The following is a 20270-nucleotide window of genomic DNA, read 5'->3' as shown; positions in this document are numbered from 1 at the left end:
GGAAGTTTAAATAAAAGAAAAATACTTATAACTAATGGTGGATCAACAATACTTCACTTTACGTTAATAGCTCACTTTCAACAACTTTATTCACGAAGCAGAAGTTAAGGAAATGAAATGAAAGAAAATAGTTTAATAATAAAACAAACAATTTACAGTCAGAACTGCTCAGTTTCATTAATCTTTTACTGGGAAAAGTGCACAGCAATCCAGCTTGTCTATTCATTGTCCGAGATGGCCGGTGGTGTTGAGACCTGGTGGTCAAGGAAGGCAGGATTCTGTTACGATTGTGGATGGGGCCGTAGTCAGTTACATTTGGTTGGCTTTCCTTTTAATCACACACAGCTTGTTTAAAATCTACTACAAATTAAAACAACGGCAATAATTTAAGAATTGTTTCACGACTGAAGGCGTTAAGGGCAATAAATTAAGAATTGATTAAACTTGCTGCAACTTACAATTACAGTTATTAAAATGTAAAAGACAAATGACCAAGGTCTTAAAGCTCGCTGCAAAAATACAATTGCCAAATTAAAATTTCAAGGCAATCAAATACACTCATGGCTGAAGGCCGTAGTGAAAATAAATCAAGAATTGTTTCATGGTTGACGGCCTTAATGGCAATAAATTAAGAACTGTTTAACTCGTTGCAACTTACAAACTACAATTATTAAAATATTGAAAACAAGAAAACAAATCACCAAGATCTTAAAGGTTAACTGCTAAAATACAATTAGAACTTCAAGACAAGTAGCGAAAGTCACGGCCGAAGGGCTTTAAAAGCCAAGAATGGCAGTTATTAAAAAAAATTCTCAAACATACTGTCAAACAACAAGGCAATAGCAAAAGTTAATTTAAAAGACAGACAACTGATCACCAAACAGGTGAGACAAATGATGGTAACTTGGTAATAAAATAATAACACAATAATAAAACACAAGGGCTAGTCACAGACTGTGTTCCAGGTATCGACCTCTGAGTAGGTCAGGTCTTTCGCGAGCGATGAGAAAGGCAGCCAAGAGTTGCATTATCTTCACAAGATGGTAACTCAGACTAGTGTCAGTCTAAAGAATGACTAATGATAATCTGCTCAAGCTACCTAACGTCCGATAACCAATGCATTGATGGAACACCACGCCAAAGCCGGAACCGGAGGTCAGCATTACGTCCTCAGAATGCTGTATTTAGAGCGGCCAAAAGGAGAAAGGAACCACTACTACCAGAATAGAAGAAACATCAACTGACCTACAAATCAACGAAACTGTCAAAATTACACGCCTTTCCGGACAGCAGCGGCAAGGCGAAGAAACGTACACTGCCGTTACATACACTAACTTCCAGGGCAGGTCACTGGGGCGTTAGCGGCCACCAGGCAGGAAAAATACTGTTGGTTGAACTTAACAAATAGTAACACATATAATGCAGCAATTAGTAACAATAAGTCGAGGGAAGTTAATTAGATCCTCCTTCCCCAAGCACTCCACACGCTGCTCTTCGTTTTGGCGACACTGCGAGCAGCAACATGAGAATCGCGAGATCTCAAAATGGTGGAGGTTTCACTTCTAGGATTAAAATCCACTCAATTTAAAGCTTGTTGGATGCGGTTGACGACTAGGTTGTGTACCTCGCGACCACAACCCTTCCATGCAGCAGTCCATGCGTGCCGCCAGCAGTCCCGGCGTGTTTACGCACTGCCTCTTGGCTCCTCTGGGAGTCTCCAACTGAACTGCTCACTGACACGACCCGGATGAATAACGACGTCACCCCAAAGATAGGGCCACAGTTACTAAATATCGATAACTCTGCTGCTGCCACTAGCGGACAGGCAACTCTTGCGAAACCAAGTGGCGCCAGTCAACACAAGAAGAATAGAAACAACCGCAACCATGTCAACTAAACATTACAGTCTGGCCTCCAGCAGAGGACGGAAACCTACACAGCCACAACGCGAGCCGCAGCACGGCTCAGGTGTATTGAAATGACTGCGGTAGCTTGTGACATTGTCGATGAAGTTATATATTTGTCGTATTTCCAGGGCGAAGTATGCTGGTGAAGTCTCTTCTCGGTTATGTTGCAAAGTCATCTTCAGTGGCGTTTCACAGGCCAGTAGCTGAATAGACGTCGTTGTTGGCGACAATCCACAGTTTCACACGCTTATTACTGGTTACACACACATACATACACCTAGTTCTCGTATCAGTACGTTATACACTCTTCGTGATAACTTAAGACCGCGATCTAACTGTTCGTCACGTTTCCATAAGACTACCACAATCGCAATTTCACCGTCAGTAAAACCGTTCTTGCACCTGATCCGCAATTGTAATTATGTTCATTGCGACAGTTACGGATTCAAACAGTCGGTTGTTCATTAAGAAGACAGACATATTACACAGTTTTATGGAGCCTTAGCTCTCGCGATGAGGTTAAATGTAAAAGACAGTTTCACTCACACGACAGCATTAACTGTAATGCCTACTCGCCAATCATTCCAGTATCGGTTGAGACACTTTCCATTTAGCAATACTCAAAGTGTACGATCTTTCTGTTCATAATTAGGCCTATCAGTTCACCTATCATTACGCACTGCGACGGCAATCCCAGTCGTCAGTCCTTAAGTCCACGATTCACTGTCTCGGTAAATTTTGAATCTCAAATCAACAATGCGCACTTGGCAATATTGTTACACACACACACACACACACATTCAGTTCATATAACAAACCTAATTTCACGCGGTTGATTACTGCAATACGATACTTGAAGTAATAACATCTATCACTATAATAATCTGCATGCGATTCTTATCACTTCCCTCCAACAGTTGTCCGTGAATGCTTGACCTGCAATCGTTGGAAACCACATTATAGAACCTGTACTTCCGTTTGCAGGCTTCAACGGAGCACAATACCCATAGCTTCTGCGCGCCGCCCTCACAGAACTGCTGGACGCAGCTGCACAAAAAGGATGATGTGCTTCCGCAGCTAACGGTAGGATATGGGGAACTGTGTAGTTTCAGCAGTACCAGTCACGTGGCCTCTCACATTCGCCTGATTCAATGACGCTTTATTTTTCTTTGACACGTAAAAATTATTTGCAAATTAATATTTGTAACGAAATTGTTTTGAGTAGCATAGTGCGCAAGTGCCAAGGGCAAAGAAAGCAGATCAATTGACTAGCATCTGCTGTTCCGGCTCGTGACTAACGTAATACGTAATGTCATGTTAATAAATTAGCTGAACATAATGAAAAAGAGTTAATATTCAAAAGACACACGTTAAACATGTATAATGAAGTACTGGTATTCAGAATATATGAGATTTGATTTGATTTACAACAATTGTGCCTAGGAATGTAGTATTTCTTTTGACTAGACAGATAAGTCACGTGATGTAACCGTGGATGGAGTATGTGAAACGGGTATGCAGGTCTTCCGGTGTTGGGTAAAGTGGTAAGGTCCTGTGCTGCCTATGAGCCGTGTGTGCGATGAAATGTCAGCGTGGAGAGAAGCTGGATGGGGCATAGTAAATTCAGTGCATCAGCTTACAGTTTGATGAACTAATATGGTATTTAGACAGATTTGGGTCAACTCTATAATGTGGGGAATCTGTATAGTACAACGTGTTGGTGGACTGCTCAATGGCACTGTCATATGTTAAAAGTGGCCTGTGTACGGTTGGCTTGCTCTGAATGCACCGCTATTGCAAATGGTGTTTGTTCCACGCAATAAACAGTTTAGCCTCTGTAAGGCCACCATTGTGTATACAAGGGGCGCTCAATAAGTAATGCAACACATTTCTTCTGAAAGCATGTTGGCTTTATTCAGGATTGCAATACAGCATATTATTCCTCACTCTTTTGGCTACATAATCCTATTTTGCAACATAACCTGAGCTCGATGCGACGGCATTAAGCCACCTTACTGGGTTGGACCCTTATGCCCGAATGACATCACTCTGCCGGTTGACGTCGGAGCCAACATCGTACTGATGTTCAACAACAAATTCCTCATTTTTTCAACCGAAATTGGCGGAGACAAAAATGTGTTGCATTACTTACTGAACGTCCCTTGTAATACGTTAAGTTGGCGTAAATAAAACTGGGATTGCATTTCACACTGTTCTCTGGGCACAACATTATCCAAACTAACTGTTACTACTACATCACTTTATTCACAGTAAAATTTGTGTTATACTATCATTCATTAACTCTTCCATAGGCTGGGCTTCAAGAATCAAGTAGATTTCATTTCGGGTCAATGCATCGTTTCGCAACCAGCCCCTTAGGCTAATGTAGAGCCTGTAATCAGTTTATGATGGTGTGGTTTCCTCCAGAAGGTCGGATGGTAGCAAATCAGTTCTTTTTGACGATGGATTTCATTGTATAGCAATGTTGACATACGTTCACACCGGCACGTCGCAGGTGTCTCACCTCATACGGGATTATAACAGTTGCAGAACGTGAAGTAGCAGCATCTAGTGTATCGCTTCCTTCTCTTTCACGAGCTATATGTGGCCCACACGTAACTCTGTTTCAGAGCTCTGCCACTAATTTAATGGGAACCATAAACTATTTTCGAAGATCTGAAAACTTTTTGTGATTGGGATAATAAAAGAGGACTGACGCAGGACCTTGCAAATAGCAAGCACTCTCCAAACTTGATAAAAAATTGCATTGCAAATACTCCTTCTACAACCCAATAATAATGAACAAAATTCTTTCAGTTTCTTACGTAGAGATCTTGGTGAGTAATAGATGTAGACTAACACGATGTAGGAAAAGAGTTGGCATTCAAAACAGACTCCAGTCGTCTCGGAATGGACGTACAGGTACTGCATGGTGTACTACGGTATCATGTAAAATTCTTCATGTAAAACAGTGTCATGTGCAAATAACGGTAATGGAGGTGGATCACTGCCCTCCTCCATCATCAATACCTGCACATGACACTGTTTTGAATGAAGATTGGTACAAGATTCCCTTAAAAACCATACAGAGCATCCTTCTCTCCACAGCAGACCACAAAGGCTCAATGATAATGAGATCTGCTGACTAATAGGCAGGAGAGAAGTGACACTTCTTCCTCGTGCTCACAGTACAAGTCCTGCACAGTGCAGAGTAACGATGGGGCCACGGAATACCACGATATGGTTACCCAGTGATCTTCTCGAGAGGTATAAGTAGGGGGAAGCAATATATTCGATACCTCATTCAGAAACGCACCCTCTCGATACCTGGACAACAAGCTACACCGCGATGCAGAGCACCTCTCTTGCAGAGTCTGCCACTTGAGTTTGCTAAACATCTCCGTAACGCTATCGCGGTTACCAAATAACCCTGTGACGAAACGCGCCGCTTTTCTTTGGATCTTCTCTATCTCCTCCGTCAACCCGATCTGGTACGGATCCCACACTGATGAGCACTACTCAAGTATAGGTCGAACGAGTGTTTTGTAAGCCACCTCCTTTGTTGATGGACTACATTTTCTAAGGACTCTCCCTATGAATCTCAACTTGGCACCCGCCTTACCAACAATTAATTCTATATGATCATTCCACTTCAAATCGTTCCGCATGCATACTCCTAGATATTTTACAGAAGTAACTGCTACCAGTGTTTGTTCCGCTATCATATAATCATACAATAAAGGATCCTTCTTTCTATGTGAAACGTCCCCTTAGAAAAAGACTGTGCTTAAACTGACACATAATATTTTTAGCGCAACGCAATCTGACTTTCAAAAATCCCTACAAAAGAATGGCCCTATACCTTTCACAAATCACTTACCTCACAAAAATCTTCGTTACTCGAACTACTGCTATACAGCTAGCGCCACTACTGCCAGCTAATTAAAAGATTCTAACTACTGAACGCACTAAATACTGATAGGCATAGTTAGCAAATGAAAGACTTTGATAGAGAACAAACAATGCATTTACCTCAATAGTGTTCAAAAGTCATAATGTATATAGCAGTTCATGGCATCCCGTCTTACAAATTTCAAAACTCCGCCATCTGGCTCCCCACATCCACCACTGCTGGCGGCTCACCTCCAACTGCGCAACGCTACGCGCTGTTAGCATCCAGCTGCCGCTGCCCAACACTACAATGGCAGACAACAATGCAAACCAGCCACAGACTGCGCATAGCACAGCCAGTGATTTTTCATACAGAGCGTGGCGTTACCAATAAGAAAACCTAAACAGCCTATTACATAGCCCCCATACTCCCCACAAAAAAATTACAAATTGTTTTGGGCAGTGGCCACTACAGATTTGAAATTTTTTTCATAATTACAATAACAAAGAAATGAAATGCACACACTTATCGTTACAATGTTGGTCAAAAGCAAAAATTTCTCACAGTCCATAAAGACAGTCCTGATCATTCATCAAAGTAAAATTGCAGTGTTTTTCTCAAAAGTCTGAGTAGTAAAAGAAAATGCACACGGAAGTACTGGATTTCCATGCAGTCTGGAAGAAGTAGTGTTGTCCTTCCAACGGAAAGACAGTGCTGACTCTTAACATGCAGACATGCAGACAGGTAATGGGCCACAACAGAGCAAATCCACAGCAGAGTCAGTCGAAGTTTTAAAGAATATTGGTAGGTAGGTCGTCACAGAGTAGACCCATTGAAGTCCTGGTAGAGATTACGGTATTGGTGGCCCACCAGAGGTGCAGATCCACTGCAGTCCTTGTAGAAATAATGGTATTGGTGGGTCATCAAAGGCGTAGACCCACTGTAGTCCTTGTAGAGATAGCCAGCAGCCATCTGTTGCGACTGTGCAGGCGCACAATCACCATTGAAGAGTCTTGCGGATAATATAGCAAGTCCATAACCACCACTTGTGCACTCACAAAAATTGTTTTTAAAATGTCCTTACAACCAGCAATGCTGTTATCCAGACCCTTACTGAATTATTAACAGGTTCGAATCCTGGCAGGGTCGCCATATGAAACGTCCCCTTAGAAAAATTATACAAGACTGTGCTTAAACTGACACATAATATTTTTAGCACAACGCAATCTGACTTTCAAAACTCCCTACAAAAGAATGGCCCTATACCTCTCACAAATCACTTACCTCACAAAAATCTTTGTCACTCGAACTACTGCTATACAGCTAGCGCCACTACTGCCAGCTAATTAAAAGATTCTAACTACTGAAGGCACTAAATACTGATAGGCATAGTTAGCAAATGAAAGACTTTGATAGAGAAAAAACAATGTATTTACCTCAATAGTGTTCAAAAGTCATAATGTATATAGCAGTTCATGGCATCCCGTCTTACAAATATCAAAACTCCACCATCTGGCTCCCCACATCCACCACTGCTGGCGGCTCACCTCCAACTGCGCAACGCTACGCGCTGTTAGCATCCTGCTGCCGCTGCCCAACACTACAATGGCAGACAACAATGCAAACCAACTACAGACTGCGCAGAGCACAGCCAGTGATTTTTCATACAGAGCGCTATGTGGCGTTACCAATAAGAAAACCTAAACAGCCTACTTACATATGTATTCGCAATACATTACATTTGCATATGTTAAGGGTCAGTTGCCACTCCCTGCACCAAGTGCCTATCCGCAGCAGATCTTACTGCATTTCGCTGCAATTTTCTAATGCTGCAACTTCTCCGTATACTACAGCATCATCCGCGAAAAGCCACATGGAACTTCCGACACTATCTACTAGGTCATTTATATATACACTCCTGGAAATGGAATAAAGAACACATTAACACCGGTGTGTCAGAGCTACCATACTTGCTCCGGACACTGCGAGAGGGCTGTACAAGCAATGATCACACGCACGGCACAGCGGACACACCAGGAACCGCGGTGTTGGCCGTCGAATGGCGCTAGCTGCGCAGCATTTGTGCACTGCCTCCGTCAGTGTCAGCCACTTTGCCGTGGCCATCAGGGCTCCATCGCAGTCTTTAACACTGGTAGCATACCGCGACAGCGTGGACGTGAACCGTATGTGCAGTTGACGGACTTTGAGCGAGGGCGTATAGTGAGCATGCGGGAGGCCGGGTGGACGTACCGCCGAATTGCTCAACACGTGGGGCGTGAGGTCTCCACAGTACATCGATGTTGGCGCCAGTGGTCGGCGGAAGGTGCACGTGCCCGTCGACCTGGGACCGGACCGCAGCGACGCACGGATGCACGCCAAGACCGTAGGATTCTACGCAGTGCCGTAGGGGGCCGCACCGCCACTTCCCAGAAAATTAGGGACACTGTTGCTCCTGGGGTATCGGCGAGGACCATTCGCAACCGTCTCCATGAAGCTGGGCTACGGTCCCGCACACCGTTAGGCCGTCTTCCGCTCACGCCCCAACATCGTGCAGCCCGCCTCCAGTGGTGTCGCGACAGGCGTGAATGGAGGGACGAATGGAGACGTGTCGTCTTCAGCGATGAGAGTTGCTTCTGCCTTGGTGCCAATGATGGTCGTATGCGTGTTTGGCGCCGTGCAGGTGAGCGCCACAATCAGGACTGCATACGACCTAGGCACACAGGGCCAACACCCGGCATCATGGTGTGGGGAGCGATCTCCTACACTGGCCGTACACCTCTGGTGATCGTCGAGGGGACACTGAATAGTGCACGGTACATCCAAACCGTCATCGAACCCATCGTTCTACCATTCCTAGACCGGAGAGGGAACTTGCTGTTCCAACAGGACAATGCACGTCCGCATGTATCCCGTGCCACCCAACGTGCTCTAGAAGGTGTAAGTCAACTACCCTGGCCAGCAAGATCTCCGGATCTGTCCCCCATTGAGCATGTTTGGGACTGGATGAAGCGTCGTCTCACGCGGTCTGCACGTCCAGCACGAACGCTGGTCCAACTGAGGCGCCAGGTGGAAATGGCATGGCAAGCCGTTCCACAGGACTACATCTAGCATCTCTACGATCGTCTCCATGGGAGAATAGCAGCCTGCATTGCAGCGAAAGGTGGATATACACTGTACTAGTGCCGACTTTGTGCATGCTCTGTTGCCTATGTCTATGTTCCTGTGGTTCTGTCAGTGTGATCATGTGATGTATCTGACCCCAGGAATGTGTCAATAAAGTTTCCCCTTCCTGGGACAATGAATTCACGGTGTTCTTATTTCAATTTCCAGGAGTGTATATTGTGAAAAGCAATAGTTCCATAACACTCCCCTGTGGCACGCCAGAGATTACTTTAATATCTATAGACGTCTCTCCATTGAGAACAACATGCTGTGTTCTGTTTGCTAAAAACTCTTCAATCCAGCCACACAGCTGGTCTGATATTCCGTAGGCTCTTACTTTGTTTATCAGGCGACAGTGCAGAACTGTATCGAACGCCTTCCGGAAGTCAAGGAAAATGGCGTCTACCGGTGAGCCTTTATCTAATATTTTCTGGGTCTCATGAACAAATAGAGCGAGTCGGGTCTCACACGGTCGCTCTTTCCTGAATCCATGTTGATCCCTACAGAGTAGATTCTGGGTTTCCAGAAATGACATGATACGTGAGTAAAAAACATGTTCTAAAATTCTAAAGATCGATGTCAGAGATATAGGCCTATAATTTTGCGCATCTGCTCGACGACCCTTCTTGAAGACTGGGACTACTTGTGCTCTTTTCCAATCATTTGGAACCTTCCGTTCCTCTAGAGACTTGCGGTACACGGCTGTTAGAAGGAGACAAGTTCTTTCGCGTACTCTATGTGAAATCGAATTGGTATCCCGTCAGGTCCATTTTACTGTTTCGGCGCCACGTTTTCCTGGTACAGGCATTTGCATCACTGATGAGTGGATCTGAAATTCCAGTTCGCTGTAAATCCTTACTCATGGAGGTCCCTTCGTGTTATTTTGGTGCTAACAGGAGTCGCGAGTGGAACATTCAGTTTTTCAGTAAATTCTGCAGGTCACAATCATATTCAATGATAGTCTTTCACGATCACTCAGAACATTCAACACACATCTTTGTCCACGTTGTGACTTATCGAATATTTTTTCTTTTTCCCCGCTTTCCCTTTCCTTGATACGGTGCCTCCTAAAACACTTTGGCTACCATGATAACGAAAACGCCCACCATGCGAGCACCAACAATTTGCTCACGTTCGAATTCCTTTAGCTCCGACAAAATGCACTCACAAGTACACAGCACACTGTTCTGACCACGACTAACACTTGCAACTTATTGAGGACACTGCACAGGTAAAGTTCTGGTCAACTTATTGAGGACACTGCACAGGTAAAGTTCTGGTCAACTTATTGAGGACACTGCACAGGTAAAGTTCTGGTCAACTTATTGAGGACACTGCACAGGTAAAGTTCTGGTCAAAAACGACAGCGCAACCTGTGGTTTCGCTAGCATACTCATTTATGTTCAGACATGTGTTTCCCCCAGTGTTTCCGTATTTTTGTCCAATGCCTGTATGTGTCTGTATGTACACACACCTGAACATGATCGAAACACGTGAAGCTGCGTTATGTTAAACCAAAAAATATATGAACTTCAATAATTCTTCTTGCAAAAATTTTTAAATAGTGAAAGCGCCAAATACACTAACCTAGCTATAAATTCCACTGTGAAATACCTAACATCCCATCACTCTGAGACTCACGCACAACTACGATAGTTACATACAATCTAAGTGTTCTTAACAATTTGTCCATTTTATTTGGACTGTTGAGCTCCGTGGCCGTGGATAATGATATTCCACTGAAAAAATACGGCAACCAGCCACTTTTTAATGCGTTTTTTATTTACGCCAATATGCATTTCGGGTTTGCACCCATCTTCAGCTGGCAAATTACATGGATCTTCAGTTACTACAGTAGTACAATCTCGACAGCACTTTGGATGCTGCAGCAGGCCTGTGCAAAAGCAACGACTCCAATCATTTACTTCAATTTCGCGAGTTTAAAGTCACACACTATCAGCTGTTCATTTTACTTACACTCTCCTCTCCTTGTTTTTTCCTGGCTTTTCTTCTTTTCTGCAACGACACAAACACTTTTTATCACGTATCTTGCACAGGCGCACTGCGTTATCCGCCATGTTGTCGACTGACAGTTTTTGTTTACATACAAATGGTTTATCTATGGACAGAGTTATATTTTTACGAAAGTTTTGAGGTTCTAAGATAAGCTATTGTTTTCTAAATATTGACTTGGCTGATAGAAGTATTCTAACATAACACATTTATACAAAGCTGTAATTCATACATTTACGATATAACAAAGATAGAATTAAGATATTAGAATTAAGATTTTTATGTTTTATATTATTACATGCATTTGCTGGGTTTATAATAGATTATGTTGTTTGTTGATTGTGCTTAGTAAGTGGTTTGATAAGTAGAGTGTGGAAGTTTTTTAGAAATATTCGGTTTGGCAGCTCTGTTTGGTCGTTAAGTATGTCAGAAGAGGATGCATGTTTATGTGAATAAATTTCGATTTCTTCTAGGAGGTTCATTCTTTTTCCTTTGTTGGCTAAGTGGAGAACTTGTAGGTTATGGGATATGTCTGTTACTTGATGTTCTTCTTCTGCTACATGTTGGGCGAATGTGGATCCTTATCCAATTACTAGTTAAACAAATTCCACTGCAGCGTATTATTTAAGCAGTAACCTGAAGCTAAGTTAGTGGGGACGACGTATTTTATTCAAACAATAACTCTGAAGCAGGGCAACATTGTTTTACTATACGCTGTTATTTAACACGTTGAGCGCGGAGGCGTTTCACTGGGCTTTTCGCTGAGGCGGCAGTCCCACGTGCCGACGTCCACTCGTGTTGAGTTAGCGCAGTGATCACAAGAGCGTCGAACGTGAGCTACTAGTAAGTCGCGGGGACATTCTCGGTAGACTACGGTAACGCTCAATTTGGCTAACCTTGGTTGCTCCACTGAGCTCAGATCGCGTTCGTAGCAACAGCTGTTTGTTTCTCCGGCGCACCTACTATTGTCAGTCAAAAATGCTGCCTTGTCAGTCTTATATTTGATTGTAGACGCGCAAGGTTGTGTACGCTATGTTTTCCGTGTGTATATCATTAACTAATGTGGGAGTTGGATTTGATCTTTGATACAATGCTAGATTTGTTCTAATGATGGCGACATGTTCAAGTAGAAACTAAAAAACGTATCCTTTCATTCGGAATGAGGGAGGGGGGGGGGGGGGGAGGGGAAGGAAAGGCCAGGGCGACGATCACTTCTTTACACAGTTCACGCTGGTGTGTTTCCTACGCTACGCAAGTGTATCAGTTACGAAGAAAGTGAACGTAGGACGTCACTTCATAACCGCTCACACGGGAATTGGAAAGGATTTCCCATTATATTCTGCTCTAAGGAAGCGAAAGCTAAGGGAGCATAAATCCAAACTTAATACTCAACAATTAACCTTTATAAATTCATTATACAAGAATAAAACAGGAACCGAGGCGTCTATTTGAGTTTCAAAAGTTTCTGCAAACAACGAGAATCTGTACGAAGACTGCGAATTACTCAAAACTGCACTTTTAGAAGCTGCAGATTCATTATTTGATGTTTCAAAAATGAAACTGACGTAGTGTCTGACACTTAATCTGTGTACCTCCGTACAAGTACAGTAAGGAGGAGGGTTAACGTTTTGAGTTCTGACGTTGCTTTACAATTTAAAACTGACTTCGATGGCTGCAGATATTTTTTCTTACAACTGATATAACTGGTAGCTTTTTCAACAATGGCTTTCCATACTTTAGAAATAAGAGAGAATCTGGTGAAGACTGTATCATTAACAGAACGCACTACAGCACAGAAGGCAATTCTATCAATTTGAGACCTGATCAACTTTGAAAATATTCCTGTACGGAAATTTGTGGGCTTAGCAACTGCTAGAGCTCCTTTGACGGAACGCAGAGAGAGAAGGGATTCATAATAATGTGTCGTAAAGAAAACAGCTTTCCGAAATGTCTATGTAATACACCATCAGGCAACGCATGGAAAGTTTAGAAGTACGAACACTGTAATGGAAAAATCCATAAAAGTAGTGACTCAAGATAGAGTTCATGTAATTTAGAGACCTATGTTCAGAGCACTAACTAGAAATATAACTTTATAAGCAATAAACAAATGTAAGATTTTTAAAAGACTTCTAATTTTTGTGCTATGTTTCTTTGATAGTTCACAATATTTAAAACGGCACGGTAGCTCATAAGCTTCATGAGTTTGGCAACTACCTAGTTAAATACACGTGCGGAATGTGACGCCTACGGGTTGGCAACCCATCCGACGGCCGCGGAGTACCTCCCACCTAACACACAGGCGTTACCGTGGAAAAAGTTCGCTCCACAACTGCCGCCGAAACTGGGTAAATAATTAAAATGTCAGTACACCACTTGACGGCTATTGAGTTGGAGTTCAGACTGAAGTGGCATGGTAAGAAGACAACCTGCAAGAGACAACCAGTTAGAGAAAGCCACAGTTGTGTAAAGAGGGCCAGCTTCACAGCGATTATTTTCAAATAGCTTTGTTACTCGCAATAGAAAAATGTCGCGAGGAAGACAGTGGTTCATCGAATAGTTCATTTGCACCAGAAAAACGTTGACAGATAATGTGATTGTCTTCACCCAATAGTGAAAATTCGTCTGATGGTTGAGTAAGTGATCAAACTACGAGGTTTGATCCTCGAGCAAACCAGCGGAACATTGTGCATTTTACTAGTGCCCATGGTGTCAAATTGAGAGATGAAAAAGTGCAAAAGTGTAATAAAGTAGTAGATTTTTATTAACTTTTTGCCAGAGATGAAATATTTCAACACATCAGTGAACAAGCAAATATTTGTGTGTTTCCAAACGTTTGAATCTATGTATGCTAACAAAAAAGGATGAATAAAGTGGTTTTTTAATGATTTTGTGATTAGTGATGAAACTTCCATCCATACATTTGTATTTGTCGAAGTATCCACTGTTTACTCAAACAATCCCGCGAAAAGTAAAAAGTAGAGATCGTTTCGATTTTCTGTTAAGACTGATGCCTTTCTGCGACAGGACAAAGAGTGTTGCTTTATACTGCATGTCAAAAGTGCAGGTCATCACGGAATTTATACTGGCAAACTACTTCATAAAAAAATACCACAGCAATAAATGCTGTGATGAACTTGTGTCAAGATGTATTCGATAAATGCCATACAATACGCACCGAAAACTTGTATACAGCGTACATTTGGCAACAAATAACAGAAGATATGCATTTGGTTGGTACCTTTCGATTGCATCGCAAAGGGATTCTCAAAGAAGTTTTAACTACCAAATGCTGGAAGTGACTGAAAAAAAAAAGAAAACTTGAAAACGTGACACCAAGAGAGGCATTTATCAAACATTGTGACTGAACGAAGTAAGGGAAAAACTATTGTTGATATATCTTATCAGATGAGTGCATGTAGCAGTACTTTAAAATAGACGATAAGTTGGTATGGAGAGTTAACATTCGATCTTTTTTTGAACAACGCTGTTATGAATGTGTTGTATGTATTCCAAGAAGTGACGGGGTGGTAAAACGTTGATCACAATATTTCGGAAATAGTTGGTAGGTGCGCTCAAACGGCATTCACATGAAGGAACAAGTGTCGATACAAAAAGAAGCAAATTCCAGTTAAAAACAAAAGAATGAGAGGAGCAAAAGGTGTGCACAAATATTTGTGAATGTTGGAATTAGAGTTGCGCTCTGCCAAAACTGTGGTTCAGTGTTTTGGTACAGTACATAAATGGCGTATTAAATGGTAGAATAAACTGTAGTGTTGGTAGCATTGGAAGACAAAGAAACACAAATGCATATGTGAGACACGAACTTAGAATCGACGACTTCCATTTGTTTTCTTGCTTGTTTGGTTGTTTGTTTTGCAGATAATTACAACAGCCTTGGTCAAATAGTACCTTACCACAAATTTCCAAAATTCCATTGAGAGCTAGTCCATTGTGTATTTTACATCCTTACAGAATATAAATTGCATTTCACAAGTAATAAAAATCAGTTAAGTGCCTAACTTCTACACTTTTATGTAACCAAAGAAATTTCTTCTGATGACAAGTAGAGTTTACATGCACAAGCATAAAAAATCTATGTAACTATTGTTTTTCTACACTATGGGACGTTCTTCATCATGAGGAGAGGACAGATCTGTACTTTTTTCCTCTGTTTCAGGTTACAAATCAGTTTTCGACTAAAACCTGAATTACATCTACATCATACTCGTCAAGCCACCTTATGGTGTGTGGCGGAGGGTACTTTCGGTACCACTATCTGATCCCTCCAACCCTGTTCCACTCGCGAATAGTGCATGGGAAGAATGATTGTCAGCAAGCCTCTGTATCGGTTCTTATTTCTCGAATTTTCTCCTCGCGGTCAGTATGCGAGATGTATGTGGGGGGAAGAATTAAAGAAGAATGAAACATGGACATTTTCATTTTTGTTATAAATACTGTTTACTTTTAAATAACGCACAGGAGGATGAGTATGTAGGACGAAAAAGTTCCGTAGGTTACGAGGCCTTTTACACATCCTCACTCAGTTTCTAGACGATTCAATTCTCCCGATTTCTACAGAAATCTAGTAAGACACTGGTCACATACCTAAACAAACTGATCGATGTGAGGTAAAGTCCGACAGGTATGCAACACTCCTAAAGTTCAGGTAACGCGGGTACTATCTTAAACTGCAGAACTAGCACTCCTGAAAGAAAGGTTTTGCAAGGTTCGCAGGAGAGCTTCTGTCGAGTTTGGGAGGTAGGAGGCAAGGACTGGCAGAATTAAAGCTGTGAGGACGAGGCGTAAGTCGTGCTCGGGTAGCTCAGATGGTAGACCACCTGCCCGCGAAAGGCAAAGGTCTCGAGTTCGAGTCTCGGTCCGGCACACAGTTTTAATCTGCCAGAAAGTTTCATTAAAACTGCAACATCGGTAAAATCTTGATACTGCTGTTTCCATGCACTGAAGTCGTCCAACCGAAAAGCGCCCTGTCTGTCGCCACGGACTGCCTCTCTGCGAACGAAACTTGCAGTGTCAGCTCCAGGGGACTGACAGTGTGCTTAAGGAGTTAAGCAATCCGGTTGGGAGGCGTTCGACCTGCAAGAACGCCACGCCGCCGCACTGCAGCGCCTTGCACGCGGTTGTAGCCTACATACGATGTCCCTCACCCCGGCGCAGGCACCCTGTGTAGAGAGCGAGGTGTATGCAGCAGCAGAAACACACATTGGCCGCTCCGACAGCGCGTAAGAAGCGGTGCTTAATGATTTACGCAACTGCAGGCAAGCGCTTCGTTACATTAGGCGACACAAAACGCGCCAAGAAGTAATGTATTCACAAGAAGTGCCATTGGTTGCAGACACTGTCCAGCTAGCCAGGGGACAGCAGTAGATCCTGAAAAAAGGGTCGAAATATGCATTATGAAGAGGAAGTCTGAAGAGAACCAGACGCGCATAACAATCTAGAATATTTTACCTTCAGTGAAACGACACCTTGCAGATTTCCGTGAAGTTATTTTGATTGTTTTCTATAGAGATGCATAATTTCCCAAACAATCTGCCATGAAGACTCCAGCCAAAACATAATCTACACTACTCCTATCCTACATACCCAAACAGACAACACAGACGACAATAAAGAACTTACAGACGAAATAAAGCAAATCAAAGTCAATACCCACACATTATATCTTCGCAAAGACCTACAATAGATGTTCATCTGCCTTCTAATTTAACTCTCCAACTTCTGTTACAGGACTGATAAAATTAAGTTAGCATGCACGAAGACAGCACCACTGCGTGCTATGATGACAATCAACTCTATGAAGCACAATGATCTGAATAGCATCATTGTCATTACATTGAAATACTACCAATGTATGTGTCACCTCACAGGTTTCAAATACGCTGCTAGCCTCAGAGCTACACGGTTCAGAATAAGATAAAATATCTTGCTCCAAAAGCAAAATTAAAAAAAAAAATATGTATACCTATCCCATACACAGTCGCACACTGGTGAGAACTAGGTAGGTTGGTCACACTGACAACCTTGTCATTCTGCATTTTTCAGAAAGCGTTGCTGCTAGTGGCCATGCTGTAGGAATATACCCTCGCAAAACAGAACTTAGCCGGCCGTAGTGACCGAGCGGTTCTAGGCGCTACAGTCCGGAACCGCGCGACCGCTACGGTCGCAGGTTGGAATCCTGCCTCTGGAATGGATGTGTGTCATGTCCTTAGGTTAGTTAGGTTTAAGTAGTTCTTAGTTCTAGGGGACTGATGACCTCAGAAGTTAAGTTCCTTAGTGCTCAGAGCCATTTGAACCAAAACAGAACTTAGACAACCTGGCTAGTAAACGCAGATGGAGCTGTAGATATCGCCGCAGAGAAAAACGTAAATCACACAGAAAAACAGCGTTTCAGAGTTATCAATGGTTCATTTCCTGGAATGCTGATGTAAAATTACAAAAGACTCTTTGCCGTAAAGTGATAGAGATTTCTTGCCTTGAATGATCTCTGACCAATATTTTATTGTCTTTCTTAAAAATTAGACAGCCATTTTCAGACTATAAAAATGTTCTAATTTTCTCAGACAGTCAAGGCATGACACATTGAAACTCTCTGTCACATACGCAAACGTCCGTAGTTCGTGTTCTAGTGGCTAGCGTTGTTGCCTCGGATCACGCGGTGCCGGACTCGATTCCCAGCAGGGCAGGGGATCTTCTCAGCCCGGGGACTGAAGATCCCGGGGACTGAGTGTTTGTGTTGTCCTCATCATTGCACCATCATCAGTGGCTAGCTTGGACTGTGTAAAAAATTGGAACTCTGTACGAGCGCTGACGACCGCGCAGTTGAGCGCCCCACAGACCAAACATACACAAACCACTGTAAACACAAATCGTCATTGCGTGATTCACAATGTCTTGCCTTTCGCGGCTCTTCTTCAAGAGGTCTTCTGTTTTGAGCTCCCGGGTTTGATGGTCGCTCAGTATCAGCTTTTGTTGGTACAGATGGACTTGCTGTCTTTGCTCTCAGGATATTTTATAGTTAGAACGGTTAGGCACTGTACTGTTGTAATACGATTCCGTACTTCGCCTCCAGGTAGGGAGTCGTTTTTGGGTATGCAGCGTTCAGTGATTGAGGGCACTTCTTCTGCCTATACTCACGTAGAGACGTTATCTGAGTTCTGCCCTTGTGGCTGGGAGCTCGCGTTTCTTGTCTGTAGAACACAGAGAGGAGAAGACGGTATTATATTATACTAGCCAGAGGACCGCCTTCTGCCGTCCTAGTGTTTATTTTGTGGCTGGGGCTCTTCCAACGTCGCAGACGTGTACGAGAACGATCACTCCGACGCACTGAGAGCAGTACACACGGTGATATTGCTAACTGCTTCGGCTCATTAGGGCTATAAAGCTAAACAGCTATGGTCATGTAAATTTTATTTCCATTGAGGTTGCACATCACTGTAGATCATCTTTGAAAGTAGTGTCTTCTAGTGTTTGGTACGTAGGTGATGTCAGTCATCTTGCATGCTTTATATTAGATCGCGTAGCCATTAAAAGGGGCGATTTTGGCAGTTGATCAATCATATTAGTTAGGAAATCCATTTGTATCTCTTATGTCCATTACACATTGATATATAACATTTGTAGCTCTATAAAGGGGTTTTAATCTACAATAAATGTACAAGCAGAAATGACATCTATCATTTAGTAGTTTCCTTAAGAAAGGCAAACATAAGTTTTTGTCAGGGGTTAATCAAAACACAAATCTCAACCTCTTTATGGCAAACAGTCCTTCGTAATTTTACATTAGCGTTGCAAGAAATGAACCAAGGATTATTCGTTATAACGACTCTAAAACGCTATTTTTCTCTGTGATTTACTTTTTTATCTCCGTCGGTGTTTACAGCTTTATCCGTCGTCACAAGCCGCGTTGTCTAACAAGTGGAGATTCTTGGGCTTAGTTGTTGCGAGGTGTGTTGCCAGAGAGTGTGGAGTGTGGTCAATAAGAGCAATACTTTCTGGGAAATGCCGAATAACGAGGCTGCCAATGTACCCGATCCCCATAGCTCTCATCACGCCGCAACTGTGCATAGAATCGCTACAAGAAAACTTTTTACAATTTGCTATTGGAGCAAGATTTTTTATCTCATTCCGAACCGTGTAGCTCCAAAACTGTTAGTGGTTAACAGCGTATATGAAATCTCTGAACTGAGACATGTGTTAGTAGTAATTCTATGTTAATGACATCGGTTCTTGCGGAACATTGTGCTTCAGTATGTTTACTGTGATCATAGCGCGCATTCCTCTCTTCCTCCATGTCAACTGAATTGTATCAGAAACTGAAAAGATGAGTTAATAGTGGGACGAAGATCTTTTGTGGGATTTTGCAGAGATAGAATGTCTTTGTACCTTTATTGCCGAGTCAGGTCAGCGCTCGTAGCGACATCTAGCGGATTTTTTCTGAAACTCTATACCATGCCGATTACATCTAGCGTTGTTTCATTTACCTAGCGACATTTGTCTCAATACTATTATAAGTTAAAATCGAGACATTCTTTTTGGGACACCCTGTGTTCTATATTGTTTAACTGGAGCATGTTACACTTCGAATTTCTTCTTCACAGTCGATGTTTAGATTTTGTACAGTATCTTCTGGTGCCCCTGGTTATCTGGGCACTGTCTACGGCCAGTTGTGGTTACATTACTCTCTAACGGTTGTCTGCAGTGGTGTAAATCATTAAGAACGGGTACTCGCAGTCCACGCGTCCTTCTGCTGCGCATACATCCGGCACTCTTCTCATAGAGCCTGCGGTGGGGTGAGGGACATCGTCTGTCGACCAAACGTGTCGATTTCACGACGGACCCCACACTCAAGCTCTGTCTAACAAAGCTCATTGAATTGTTTATGTACCATTGTCTAGTAATACATCGTTGCTCCTGCTTCCTGGTCAGTTTTTCAATGAAATAAGGCGTCCCCATTACCGCAGCTGCAATATCATCGCTTAAATAATACGATGCAGTGAACCTGTTTGACTAACCCGCGAGGTTAGTCGAGAGAGCTAATGCGTTGCTTCCTGGACTCGGGTAGGCGCGCAGGCCCCGGATGGAATCCGCCTGGTGGCCTAACGACGGAGGCCGGTGTGCCGGCCAGCCTGGATGTGGCTTTTAGGCGGTTTTCCACATCCAGCTAGGTGAATACTGGGCTGGTCCCCACGTTCCACCCCAGTTACACAGCTCACAGACATCTGAACACATTCGCACTGTTCGATGGATAACACTAGACACAGACAGTTGGGGTA

The 20270-nt window shown here is 42.9% G+C and overlaps 1 protein-coding gene across 1 annotated transcript in view; it reads right to left on the bottom strand.

Moving 5' to 3' along the window:
* Positions 1 to 20270, bottom strand: part of LOC126336250 (nose resistant to fluoxetine protein 6-like) — a 304641-nt gene that overhangs the window by 153721 nt on the left and 130650 nt on the right. The window lies entirely within an intron of this gene.

The sequence above is a fragment of the Schistocerca gregaria genome, chromosome 2, assembly GCF_023897955.1.
Source record: "Schistocerca gregaria isolate iqSchGreg1 chromosome 2, iqSchGreg1.2, whole genome shotgun sequence".
Taxonomy (NCBI): Eukaryota; Metazoa; Arthropoda; class Insecta; order Orthoptera; family Acrididae; genus Schistocerca; species Schistocerca gregaria.
The sequence above is the reverse complement of the archived record's forward strand: the minus strand, read 5'-3'. Positions and strand labels throughout refer to the sequence as shown.